The sequence below is a fragment of the Chrysemys picta genome, chromosome 2 (assembly GCF_011386835.1).
Source record: "Chrysemys picta bellii isolate R12L10 chromosome 2, ASM1138683v2, whole genome shotgun sequence".
In the NCBI taxonomy this organism is placed as follows: Eukaryota; Metazoa; Chordata; order Testudines; family Emydidae; genus Chrysemys; species Chrysemys picta.
The window spans coordinates 283,735,753-283,750,199 of record NC_088792.1 but is presented as its reverse complement, the minus strand read 5'-3'; the positions used below and the strand labels follow the sequence as shown (position 1 = coordinate 283,750,199).

Below are 14,447 nucleotides of genomic sequence, written 5' to 3'. Positions count from 1 at the left end.
CATACACTTTTAAATACCACTGAAATCCATGGGGCTAGGAGAGATTTTGGGGTAACAGGCTCCAGACTGATGGCTCTGGAATCTGAAATCCTCATTCTATCTACAGAACAGGTTCAACATCGTCAATACTTTGTGGGAAAAATAGGGAGAATTGGCATTTGCCATGGGAAAAATACTATTGTAGTAAAATGTTAGTACATCACTAAAGGAAATCCTGCCATTGAGTTTTTGCAGAAGCTATGGTATTTACTACAGTGTTAATATACTGTAATGAAGCTGTATTAAAATAGTACAGTGAAGTTATAGTGACTGACGATGGCATTTGTGTACGTAACATAAGAACGGCCATATGGTGTCAGACCAAAGGTCCATCTAGCCCAGTATCCTGTCTGCCGACAGTGGCCTGTGCCAAGTGCCCCAGAGGGAGTGAACCTAACAGGTAATGATCAAGTGATCTCTCTCCTGCCATCCATCTCCACTCTCTGACAAACAGAGGCAAGGGACACCATTCCTTACCCATCCTGGCTAATAGCCATTAACGGACTTAACCTCCATGAATTTATCCAGTTCTCTTTTAAACCCTGTTATAGTCCTAGCCTTCACAACCTCCTCAGGCAAGGAGTTCCACAAGTTGACTGTGCACTGTGTGAAGAAGAACTTCCTTTTATTTGTTTTAAACCTGCTGCCCATTAATTTCATTTGGTAGCCCCTAGTTCTTGTATTATGGGAACAAGTAAATAACTTTTCCTTATTCACTTTCTCCATACCACTCATGATTTTATATACCTCTATCATATTCCCCCTTCGTCTCCTCTTTTCCAAGCTGAAAAGTCCTAGCCCCTTTAATCTCTCCTTATATGGGACCCATTCCAAACCCCTAATCATTTTAGTTGCCCTTCTCTGAACCTTTTCTAGTGCCAGTATATCTTTGTTGAGATGAGGAGACCACATCTGTACGCGGTATTCAAGATGTGGGCGTACCATGGATTTATATAAGGGCAATAAGATATTCTCTGTCTTATTCTCTATCCCCTTTTTAATGATTCCTAACATCCTGTTTGCTTTTTTGACTGCCGCTGCAGAGTGTAGAAACTCTGCTATTAGTTACCAACATTCAAACACGCAATAGTATGTGGAGATGTGGTGTAATATTTACTATAGTCCATAGTACTACAGCGTGCTGAGGCATGTGTGATAGAACACACTGTAACTAGTATAACATACACTGTAATAGTCTGTACTGAAACCTACAGTTAGGAACACAGGCTCTGATAGAAACTCCATTGAAGTCAAGGGAAAGACTTACACTGATGTCATTGGGCTTTACTTTGGAGACGTAAAGCGGTGCCACTGTCATGCTACCCTTACTCCTGTGAGCAGTACCTTTTAAACTGTAAGATAGGGTTGTTAAATACTGTTTTATTTGCTCTGGTTTTACTTTAGTTTCTACAATAAAATGTCTCCTCATAATCATACTGTGTGGCGTAGTATCTGGGTTATAAGACATTGCACTGTATACAATTTATCTTAATTGACTAGTGATGGCAACTTTTCCCAATGGGTATTTTTCTGCTGTGGGATGCTGGTCTCTATGGGGCTGTTCTGACCTTCCTTAGTTTAGGAAAATTCCCACAGACTATAATAGGATAAGGAGTAGCCTATTAATTCATCCTCCTTTTTAGACCAGTGCTGCTATAAGTGACTGTTCTGAATGTCACCTTGTCATCTCTTCTTATTTAAGTAGGATCATGAAGAAACTCCATATTCTTTAGTGTCCCCAAAATATGCTTTGCAAATAAAAGGCAAGGCCCCTGCCCCACAGGGCCTCCATTATGATTTGAGATGTGACACAAACGAGGGCGACGCGCTAGTGCAAGGGTCGTGGGGTGAGGAGGCAGACCCCAATTCATCAAAGCACTTAAGCATGTGCTGAAGTCTCGTTGTGCTCCTAAGAACTCCCGTGGTGGGATGTCCAACCCTGGTATTACAAAGACACAGAGTCACAATTTGCCATGAGTTTCAAGGCAGCACCTAGTTTGCATATATGCAGTTACATAATTTTTAAATGAAAAACGTAGCAGTACTATTTCCTTGGTGGTGGGAGGGGCGTTACTTATTGTTGAATGTCAGCAGCCCCAAAACAACCTCAAAAACCTTGCAGTGGATCAGTTTTGCTTCCACTCTGCAGTTAAAGGAAAAGAACAGCTAAAAGCCACAGTTTAGGGCTTTTGTGGGCTGCATCCAGTTCCTTATATTGGTCAAAATTCACTGCCATTTGTTTCCAAGTCAGTGAGAAATTCCCTGTCGGGTGGAATGTGGTTGAGGGATGTGTCTGTTACTTAGCATTTTCAGGACAGTCCTGTATGTTTGTACAGCACTTCCAGACTGCAAAGAGCTATGTAAGTGCCATGTACTAATGTTCCCATTTTACAGGTGGGGACACTGAGGCCCAAACCCATGTTCCCAAAGAGAGTCAGTGCAGAGCCAGTCTAGACAAATTCCTGGCTCCCAGCCCTGTGCTCAGAGCTCGGGAGTTGGCTGTTTCTCTGAATGCTCTGCCCAGAGGTTTCTTCGCTGGTGGTAGGGATGCTATTTCAGCACCAGCCCTCATTACTATTTTTCTTTTCTGTCTGTGGTTAGTGCTTCCTTTTCAGAAGCTTTCTCGATTTTTGAAGCCTTCCAAGGCCAAAACATGACAGAACCTTGCTTCTTGGTTGAGCATTGTGTTTTTATCCTTCTATTATGTTCTTTTGTCTGCTTTTCGTTCAGTGGATCACAGGCACCTGATGGGAAATAGTAGTGGAAAAGACCAAATCAAAACTTCTGTCAAATTCCCTTCTTTTTAATGTTCTTCGCCACATAAAAAGGTGACACACAATCAATCTTCCAGTGACCCCAGCTTTTCCGCTCAGCAGCCTTTTGCTTGGATGTCGTCATTTTCTAAGTGCAGGTATCACTCTTGGGCTTTATGTGTGCTTTTGAAGGTGGTTGTTTAACAATACCTCTGCAGGAAAACACTTCATCAGAGGTTCTTGGTGTATTTGACAAACATGAATTAACTAAGTCTCCTTAACTCCTTTTGCAAAGGTATGATCCCCCTTTTACAGGTAGGTGAACTGAGGGATAGCAGCTAAGTGACTTGACCAAGGCCACATTAGTGAGTGAATGGCAGAGTTAGGAAGACCCAGAAGTCCTGACTTTTGCAAGATAGCACTCCCTTGTTTGTTGCTGAATTTGAAATTGCTGCAAATTTTTGCATGTTCCCAAGGATCCTTTGCTTTGGACTCTGACTCTTTCCTCCCCTCCTTTCTTTCACATCTTTTCTGCCTTTTCATATTTTCCGTTGTCTTCATGATGGGCTGAGAAATGGAGTTACTCCTGGGGGAATTCTGCACCCCTGTGGGGGCACAGAATTCATATCTTCCGCAGATTTCTTGGCTCCCCCGCAGAAAAATGGGGGAGCCAAGAAATCTGTGGGGAACACACGCCCTTTCCCCGGCAGCTCAGGCGCATCTGCTACGAGCAGCCAGCAGCAGAGAGCAGATCACCGTGGGTGGGAGGAGGTAGGCTAGGGGTGTGTGTGTGGGTTTGTGTGTGTGTGCGTGCGCATCCATGGAGAGACGTTAAGGGGGTGGAGCTGGGCGCCTGCCTGTGTGCGAACCAGTGAGAGACACTCTTGCTGCATCCCAGGCTTGCAGGTGTAGGGCTCTCTCTGTCCCAGAGGCGGAGCAGAAATGTAACAGGCAGGCTGCTCATGTTCCCATGGTTAGTTAATTGTTCCCCTTCTTAGTCAATTAAGGCTCCTTTACCTTGCCAGAGTGCTGTGAAGGAGGCTTATTGTAAATGACAGCTAAGACGGTTTTGTGCTTTCTAAGGTGCCACAAGTACTCCTGTTCTTCCTTTTGTGCTTTCTCGCTTTTCCCGGGGTCACAGAGGCACAGTGGGGTTAGATTACAGTTTAGAATCTATTTTATGTGCGGACCTGCGGGATCGGTTGACGCTACGCACGGCTCATGCGGCGCCTCATGGTCTCAGACACCATCTGATGGTCCAGGGACATCTACATCGAGCACATCACCGGCCACCGACAGTACCAGGAGGCGTGAGCCAGAGCGACATCGTTCTTCAACTACGAGAAAGGGACCAAGTGACCTTCTCCGTTGGATCATGTGAACTGGAACCATAAACTCCCTGAACATTAAATCTCACCAAATGAGGGTCAATCCATCCTCATCATCACATCCACTCATTATACTCCACACCCGAACATAGCCACTCTATGAACTGCATACCCTCATATCTCAAAGGCTGTACTTTGACCCATCAACCTTTTACCCCCAATCGGGGATATTGCAGATTATGTATTCCTTATGCCACCCAATCTTAAACCAAACTTTGCACCCTTGATAATCTGTACGTTATTCCCTGATAACCAGAAACTTCTATGCTCAAACTATGTTCACTTTTTTTTTTAATATCATCTTAATAAAATTTTTAAGTGTGTTCTTATCTATTTTACTTATTCATTTAAAAAAAATGCAGGACAATGAGTAGCAAAACTCTGTGATTTCATGTGTGAAAGTCTGAGCAATTTAAAGCGACATTCTACTTTACAGGTTTCAGAGTGGTAGCCGTGTTAGTCTGTATCAGCAAAAAGAACGAGGAGTCCTTGTGGCACCTTAGGGTATGTCTTCACTACCCGCTGGATCGGCGGGTAGTAATCGATCTATCAGGGATCGATTTATCGCATCTCGTCTAGACGCGATAAATCGATCCCCCAACGCGCTCCCCATCAACTCCGGAACTCTACCAGAGCGAGAGGCGGAAGCGGAGTCGATGGGGGAGCCGCGGCCGTCGATCCCGCGCTGTGAGGACCCGAGGTAAATTGAGCTATTCTCGTAGCTGAAGTTGCGTATCTTAGATCGATCCGCCCTCCCCTCCCCCGTGTAGACCAGCCCTTAGAGACTAACAAATTTATTTGGGCATAAGCTAAAACCCACTTCATCGGATGCATACAATGGAAAATGCAGTAGGAACACACACACACACGTTAGTCTCTAAGGTGCCACAAGTACTCCTCGTTCTTTTTACATTCTACTTTATAGAACACCAAACACCAAAATAAAAGTAATGTACTTTAAATGAAAATCCAAGATTATAACTGGAATGCAGGGTATTGGTTACCAAGTATTTGTAATTTAACTTTCATGTGTTTAGGAAATGCTGAACAGTTACTGTGATTTTTTTTCTGTATGGCAATTTAAATAAATCACCAAAGTAAGTGAAACTGGTGTGAATATTTTGCATTATTTTGACAAATAAAATATGCAGAATTTTGGATTTTTTGGCACAGAATTCCCCTAGGAGTATGGTGTACATGGCTGTAAATGGAGTGAACCAGAACATGAATTCTTCCCACTAATATTCCTCTGTATTCTGTAACTCCATTGCACATTCTTTCGTAATTTCTCTTTTAATTTTAAAGAACTCTTTCATTTGAAGACTTTCTGATTCAGACAATATTAATGTGAGTGTCTAATCTCTGCTGAATTAACTTAATTCTTTTTATAGGCAAGACCTTGCAAAGACCTTCCTATTTTCCTAACTGAATATGTATAAAACTTTAATATTAGCTCCATGAGTCTTGCAATGTAGTTTTATTTAAAGATGGGAGTGTATTTTTCTCTCTGTTTTCGGGAAGGAGGTAAGGGAGAACTGTAGGGTGAGGGGATGGGGGTCAAGAATTAAGAGATCAGAATAAATGTAGATGGTCTAAATTGTTCAAAACATCCAACAGAAAATAACGAGGAGTCCTTGTGGCACCTTAGACACTAACAAATTTATTTGGACATAAGCTTTCATGGGCTAGAACTCACTTCATCAGATGCATGAAGTGAAAAATACAGAAGCAGGTATAAATACATGAAAGGATGGGGGTTGCTTTACCAAGTGTGAGGTCAGTCTAAGGAGATAAATCAATTTACAGCAGGATACCAAGGGAGGAAAAATAACTTTTGAAGTGGTAAGAGAGTGGCCCATTACAGACAGTTGACAAGAAGGTGTGAGTAACAATAGGGAGAAATTAGTATTGGGGAAATTAAGTTTAGGTTTGTAATGACCCAACCACTCCCAGTCTTTTATTCAGGCCTAATTTGATGGTATCCAGTTTGTAAATTAATTCCAGTTCTGCAGTTTCACGTTGGAGTCTGTTTTTGAAGTTTTTTTGTTGAAGAATTGCCACTTTGAGGTCTGTTATTGAGTGACCATAGAGACTGAAGTGTTCTCCTACTGGTTTTTGAATGTTCCGATTCCTGATGTCAGATTTTTCACTTCATGCATCCGATGAAGTGGGTTCTAGCCCTCAAAAGTTTATGCCCAAATAAATTTGTTAATCTCTGAGGTGCCACAAGGACTCCTCGTTGTTTTTGCTGATACAGACTAACACGGCTACCACTGAAACCTGCCAACAGAAAATGTGACCCTTTTGTCTATCTACTTATATGGCCTTTGTAAATGTTAATGATTCATCAGCACAATTCCCCTGGGAGATGTGATCTTTATTATCCCCGTTTTACAGATGGGGAACTGAGGCAGTGCGAGTAAGGCCCTGATTGATTCATCCGTGCACTTAAACACGTGCTTATGTCCAGTGATAAGCTGCCAAAATCTTAGGAATCGATTCCCTACCGGGTCTTCGGCGTCATGGCGGCGGCGGGTCCTTCAGTGCCGAAGCGAGTGAAGGACCCGCTGCCGAAGACCCGGTAGGGAACCGCTTGGTGAGTACAAGCCCCACCCACCTCCCAAAACAGCCTATCCCCCCCCATCCATGTCCTGCCCCCCGACTGCCTCCCTCAGAAGCCGCAACCCATCAACCCCCCTGACCACTCCTTCCCAAGACCCCCCACCCTAACTGCCCCCCAGGACCCCACCCCCTACCCAACTCACCCTGCTCCCTGTCCCCTGACTGCCCCGACCCCATCCACCACCACCCCGACAGACCCCCTGACTGCCCCCCCCCCAAACCTCTGCCCCATCCAACCCTGTCCCCCCGCTCCCTGTCCCTGGGACTCCCTGCCCCTTATCCAACCCCCCGGCCCCTTACTATGCCGCTTACCCCCACCTCCCCCCTCTCCCGGAGCCTCAGTGCACGGCGTCCAGGAGCAGCCCTGGAGCTCAGGTGGGGGACAGGACGGTCCCGTGGGCCGGATGTAGCCCACGGACCAAAGTTGTTTGCCCACTCGCCCGGCCCTTTAACAGCCGGTTCTCGACCAGCATCTAATTTTAGCAACCGGTTCTTGTGAACCGGTGCGAACTGGCTCCAGCTCACCACTGCTTATGCCTCACTGAAATGAGTGGTGTTCAGCACAAGCTTATCGATATTGCGGATCAGGGCCGGAGTGATTTGGCCCAGGTCATGCAGGACATGTCTGGCAAAGCCAGGAACTGAATCCTTGTTTGCTGAGCTCCTCTGCTGTAACCACAAAAGCATTCTTACTTCTTGTTTTCCTTTAAACTATGTAAAGATTAGTGTTTAGAGCGCGCTCTGCTAATTATATAGCCCTGACAGTCTGCTCAGTGCTGTCCCAAATAATAGAGGATGAAAACACTCCCTCCCCAGTGGATCCTGCAACTGATGGAGCCTCTTGTCTAATCTGAATCCCTATGAATTTGGGAGTGAGTGGTGGTCAGTGCTGCATTCCCAGATTCAACCTCACTGCTTCCGTTTTGGTTCTAAGTTTCCGCCCTGACCAAAAGGGGTCTGTGTTTCAGTTCAGCTACAACTGAAATCGCCCGAGATTTCAGCCATTCAGAATGTCCTGAAACTCACGAGTACCGCTGCTTTTTTGTGAGGCTGACACCGTTCAAGTCCAAAATCAGTGCACACAAGGTCTTGGCGCAGTCGCTGTTGAACAGAAGCACCTGGTGCAGATTCAGACACACAGTATGCGCTGCTCATTACTGAATGCAACTGTCTAATTGCAAGATAGAGTACATTTTCCTTTGCTGAAATGTACTTACTTTCTATGCTGGATTAACAGTGAAAGGCTTCTCAGAAGATATGGCTTTACGGGATGGATTGGAATGTGAGGTGATCATTTTAGATTTCTTTTATTAATAATTGCTACCATCTATCTTCCCACGACCATGCCCCATTGTTTCTGCATTGAGACTAGGTAGACTGTCCCCCACCCCCCGAACTGGATAAATATGGCAGTAACAATGAAATTAACATTGCTCACTATGGTATTGCTCCTATGTACTTACTGTTCATTGCAATCTGTTTCCACTTAGGTTCCAGTCAGATTAGGCAATAACACAATTGGCCCCAAACTAGACAGATGCTTGGATGTGTGGTTCATAACCAGACAGTCTCTCCTTCCCCCCAACCCTCTCACCTGGCACATTGGTAAAAAGCTGTATGAACTCACAAGTACTTTTTCTTCATTAGATGTCTGACAAGTCTTTATTAGCCTTTTCAGTGTTGTCCCCCTGATGCCAGCTGAGCATTGGTGCCTAGGTTATGTTTCTGAACTTACAAAGAGAAATATAAGCTCCTTTAGTTTCCCCTCCCTGTACACATAGGCTGCAAATTGAGGCTGGTAGAATTATTTCTCTCTTAACAAAGTAGCCTTTCATCTTTTTCAATCCATAACATATATATAAAATCAGACTGGTGGGCTTATTACATTTCTGTAGCTGTCAAATTTCTCTGATGATTAGAGTGGGGAAAATATGATCTCACAATGAGATCTGTAAGGCTGCGGAATAATCTCCCCAGGGAGGTCATGGCCGCACCATAGCTTGAGTTATTGCAAACTGAACTTGCCTAAGCAGTGGGAATGGGACTGTCGGGAACATTCCCATTCTGGTGTTTGGGTGGGATGGATTAGCTGACATCACAGGTCATGAGCCTCTGTTTCAGGTGCTTGCAATCCTGCTTGCTAATGGAGAGAGGAATTTCCCATTATCAAGGAGTCTGCTGAATTCTGATGTATGTTTGGGACATGTTTCCTCCAGAATCGCACTGGCCCCAGTCCTGCAAGCACTTAAGGTAACACTTAATACAGTGGTTCTCAAACGTTTGTACTGGTGACCCCTTTCACATAGCAAGCCTCTGAGTGTGACCCCCCCCCTTTATAAATTAAAAACACTTTTTTATTTAACACTATTATAAATGCTGGAAGCAAAACAGGATTTGTGGTGGAGGCTCACAACCGCCCCCCCCATATAATTACCTCACAACCCCCTGAGGAGTCCCAACCCCCAGTTTGAGAACCCCTGACTTAATATGAAGTATCTCTCTGTGGCTTGTGAAGGGTTCCTTAAGAATGTTATCCACCTGTCTTAGATACTTAGAGGGGCTGTATCACAGCACCTCACAGTCTTTAATGTCTTTATCCTCACAACACCACTGTGAGGTGTTATCCCCCTTTTCCAGATGAGAAACTGAGGAACAGAGAGCCTTTCCCCAGGCCACACATGGCAGAGCCAGGAATTGTACTTGGAGGGCTTCGTACCCACTGGACCATCCTCCTTCTCTTCCTGATATAGTATGTATGACAAAGTTCCTCCTCCATCTTGGTGGGTCCTGCGCTTACTGGCAGATTTTCTTGCCTCAGAGATTCACCATGTAGGTTGGGGAACAGCCCAGAGACCTTCCCCTCTGGAAGAATCCACAGTCCAGGTCAATTGGGAGGTTTGGGGGGAACCCGGGCCCACCCTCTACTCCAGGTTCCAGCCCAGGGCCCTGTGGACTGCAGCTGTCTATCGTGCCTCCTGTAACAGCTGCATGACAGCTACAACTCCCTGGGCTACTTCCCCATGGCCTCCTCCAAACACCTTCCTTATTCTCACCACAGGACCTTCCTCCTGGTGTCTGATAACGCTTGTGCTCCTCAGTCCTCCAGCAGCACAGCTCACCCTCACCCTCTCAGCTCCTTGCACCTCTTGCTCCCAGCTCCTCACACTCACACCACAAACTGAAGTGAGCACCTTTTTAAAACCCAAGTGCCCTGATTAGCCTGCCTTAATTGATTCTAGCAGCTTCTTCTTAATTGGCTCCAGGTGTCCTAATCAGCCTGCCTGCCTTAACTGGTTCTAGCAGGTTCCTGATTACTTAAGTGCAGCCCCTGCTCTGGTCACTCAGGGAACAGAAAACTACTCATCCAGTGACCAGTATAGTTGCCCTCTACCAGACTCCTGTACCCCACTGGTCTGGGTCTGTCACATATGTTACTGATATGAGCAGCAGCAGTTACACGTGGGTATAAGCACATCAGTAGAACGTATGGTAGACTGTTATATGCCATGGTTAGAAGCAACATCTTGACCTGCGGGAGACTAATAATAGATTAATCATTTATTAATGATTAATGAACGAACCCTTAATACAAAGTGTGACCCAATTACCCACGTGGGTTACTCAAAAACACTGTCTGAATAGTCCAATTGAAATCCAGTTGGAGCCGAAGATCACAGATTATTGTCACAGCAGCAAACTCCTTGCATGGTGGGTGAGGAGGCAAGTTCCATTGGGTGGATGTTGCTGCTTATTACTGTATTGTATTGTGGTAGGATGTGAAATTCAGAGCTGGTTGATATTTTTCAAATTTAAAGTTTTTTCTTCGGAAATTGCCCTTTTTGAAAACTAAATGTTGACTTAAAAAAAAAAAGAAATGTTACATCTCCTCTTTCTCAAAATGGTTATCTACATTTTTGCTTTACTGAACATTGGGATCTTGGTAAATGAGAAATTCCGATAATGTTTTGACTTTTAAAACCTGTTTTGAAAATGTTCACTTTGAGGTCTCAAAATAGAAAAAAAAACCAACACGTTTTACAAACCTTTTTGTTCGTTTCTCAAATCGCTCTGCCGGCAGCCCTACGGGACTTTCTGCCCCGACTGTGTGCATGCGTCCACGTGTAAAAATGTTTCCTGCCCCAAACAGTTTGCCGTCTAAGTCATCTCTTCTTTTAAGACAGAAAAAGCCAATCACACTATACTACTGTACAGTGTCTTTGTCTGAGCCATCATGTCTGTATGCCACAGAATCGTCTCTGCTTTTGAAGGCAGCTCGTGTTTACTTCAAAGGGTTTCTTTCCATCCTGGGCAGTCTGATAGCGCGTCACAGGCATGCATTCTGGCTGGGTCAACCCACCTCTTCATCTTCGGGAGGTAGATAAATTGAGTTCTGTGCATGGATCGTATGGCGCAACCGTAAAATCTGAGGTTAGTTTTGCACTTTGTCACTATGGAAGATCCAGTGGCACCATTTGTAACAATGTGGGTTTGCTGCGGTGTCTTAGGTTGAAAGTTCCCCCACTTCCCAAAATGTTGTGTCATGTTCTGTTTGCCAGTTGACCATCTGACTGCTACCTTTACCCCAAGGGTGGCTGCATTTCAGTGGCAACCTTATTCCAGTACATGTATCGCAGTAATGATTTGTGTTTCCTCTCATCATAGAATCTCAAACTGCTTTGCTATAAAGTAGGTCAGTATTATTCCCATGTGTTTTATAGATGGGGAAACTGAGGTACAGAATGTAGGAGATTTTCCAAATCATTCAGAGGCTCCATGTGTTAGTTATGAGGCCATCCTATCCCTATATACTGTATAAACCACTTTGAGATCTGTTGGGCTCAAAGACCCTCTGTAATGTAAAGAGGCATAACTTTCAGTGTACTTCTTTGGAATTAGGGTTGGCAGAATGCAAGTTTTAATAATTTCAGTTGATAATATCAATGTTTATTTTACAGCATTTTAAATCGATTTACATTTTTGCAGTTGCAGAAAGTTTTTTGGGAAGGTCACGCAATGAGGGGATCTGACAATAATTATGTAATGGCATATACCAAAAGATCAAAAATTGTCATCACATGTCAAAATATACAAAATAATTATCCTTAACTCACATTCCACCAAGTTCCCAAGCAGCATGTTTCCTTCTTTGCCTGTCTGTACATTCCGATTATTATCAATGGAAATATTTTATTAATTGGTTTGTGTGTGCACGGGGTGAACTAACATTTACCAGTAAAACCCAACCCTTCCAACGGGTGAAGTGATAAGCACAAGATGAAAAATTACCCCAAATGCAATAATTAAAGTTATCTCTCCTCTCGGCGTTTTGATTTCATTTTATTATTTTGAAAAATGCTCATTTATAGTTGCCCAGAAGAGTTCCATATGTCTCTGTTTGTTAGGACCAGCGGAGCTATGCTGAAAGAACAGCTGCATCAATTCCATTATAGCTCACAAGCACTGCTGTCTAATTCATTGCCGTTACAAAAAGGCTCCTAAAATTATTTTGATCAGTTAACCCCAGAGCTGTCTGCTTCTATTACGTTCATGTCGAAAGTGCCCTCATATTTTGTGAATAGGCTGCCATTAAATTCAGCATCTCCTGCCACTCCCTCCCTACACCTCATATCCCCTCCTGTCTCAGTTGCATATTGCTGGCTTTTTAAGAGAAGTAAGGCAGCAGTTTTCTTTCTCTGGAGATCACAAGTGAAATATCAGAAAATAACCCCATTTATGGTGTTTATCATCCCTGGAGGAGAAGCTTTCTTGGATAATTGCTTGTAGAAACTGGGTAAATCTTAACCTCCATGATGTTTAGGAGAGCACTTTGTGCTTTTCATGTCTGAAGGCAGTGGTTGTGTACGGAGGCTTAGGGTTGATTAAAATGTCAGATCTATGTCTTGCAGCGCAGTGATCTCCTTGGAGGAACTGGTGGAATACCCCATTGCTGGGGACACTTCCACATCCACTGGACGAAGCATTGCAGGAAACACCAAAGGGAGCAATCCTGAACTATCCATGCGGAAAGGGAGGCATGTATTGAAGCAGACTAGGTGCAAACCATTAGGTCCTCTCTGATTTGGATGATTTTTTCCCTCCCCCCCCGTTCATGTAATGATGGAACAAATCTGATTAATGCTCTTTTGGTCTCTGGTGTCATGGTCCAGAGGGGGAGGCCTGGATTATTGTAGAGTTGGCAGATCGGCTGTTGAAGAGCTTGGCGTGGGGGAAGTATTATTATTATCTGTATTACTGTAATGCAGTTATAGATGCCCCATGCTGCCTAAAATAATTTCCATTTATTACCCATTAATCTCCGTTGGCTCCCAGGTCTGCTGTAATATTAGACGGTCGTGTAAAAATCCTGACTCCTTAGCTTTAAGAATGTGTTTGTGCCTCTTCCCCATTGGTTTGCTGGGAGGAAATAAACACCGCAAGATCTTCTTTTTCAGAGCAGTGGCTAACTAGGAGGTGTTAGTTCGCCCACCAGTTTATGGACAAGGAAAGACAACAGCCATCGTTGCAGTACAAACGGTTACTCAGCAGACATAGTGCGTAATGATTAGAACGGGGGAAATGGAGGCAGGACTCCTGGGTTCCAGGCTGGACCCCTGACTATCCTGGGCAAAACACTTAGCCACTTTGTGCCTCAGTTTCCCCCATCTCATATGGGGATAATACCTGCCACACAGCGATATAATGAGGATTAATTAATGTTTAGAGCTTCCTGCAACTGTGAAGCCTCACGTAAAAGCAGTCTGTTACTTCTCTCATCCATTGTCTGGGGGGCCAGGAGGTGGGGGGGGGGGGAATCAGCAGCAACAGTGCAGGGAAAGCATCTCTCCTTACAAGAGAGGTCATGGGGCTCTTCTTGCTTTCTGTGTGTTTTTTCTCTGCTCCTTCCCTCCCTCTCTCTGCCTTCAGCTTTGCATCCACTGCCAGACTGTGAGAGCATGAATAGGTCCCAGTGAGAAAAGAAAATGAAACTGTTTAGGGATCAGTGTCTCCTGGGAGAGAACTAAAGAGAGAGCAGTGGGAACAGCAATAGGAGTCCATTATAACAGTAATAGAAGGGAAAGGGGGTTCTACGGGTATCTTGAGGAAATGAGGATCTGACCCTAGCAGAATCCACCTGGATTGTTCCCTGCCTGTCCTGAAATTCCCTTCCTCAGTGAGTTCATCATGATACTAGTTTTGTTTGACAGCCCAGCAAAAACTCGATGCTATCTCTGTCTTTTGTATTTAATGGACTTATGTTCATCAGCCCACAGGCAGCCATTCCTGGTCTGGCATTAGTTTTACCCATCCTCCTATTTTCCTGCCTGCATTGTAGGGTGTCTTTTGCTGTGGCTGGAGTGTCATGTCAGTCGGGGCTAGAGCTGGGAATGGGGAAAAGGATTAAAAGCAAGAATCTGTTTTAAGTCGGATGCTCAAGATCTCAGATAAGCAAGTGGGAGCTGTCAAGCTCATGGTCCGACTACTGCAATGTTGTGTGTCAGACAGGGGCCAAGATTGGATGCTGCACATGTAGCCGGACCCATCTGTAGCACACCCGCTTGTGCAATGCCATGCCAAGGGGCAGGGAGGGATTTTGTGATCATCTGATGTCCTTGGCCCATTGTGTATACTTGTGAGAGTAATTGCA

At 44.5% G+C, this 14,447-nt stretch overlaps 1 protein-coding gene across 23 annotated transcripts in view; it reads left to right on the top strand.

The window, feature by feature from the left end:
• TSNARE1 (t-SNARE domain containing 1) overlaps window positions 1-14,447 on the top strand; it is a 702,049-nt gene that overhangs the window by 103,632 nt on the left and 583,970 nt on the right. For 5 of the 23 annotated variants that reach the window (XM_065586319.1, XM_065586321.1, XM_065586309.1 and 2 more), the window contains exon 3: window positions 9,440-9,551. The exons of 16 other annotated variants lie outside the window; for them this stretch is intronic. The gene's annotated coding sequence lies outside the window, so the exon portion shown is untranslated. Of the gene's footprint in view, window positions 1-9,439; window positions 9,552-12,708; window positions 12,835-14,447 lie in introns of all 23 variants that reach the window. 2 more of the 23 variants (XM_065586320.1, XM_065586310.1) reach the window with 1 other exon arrangement.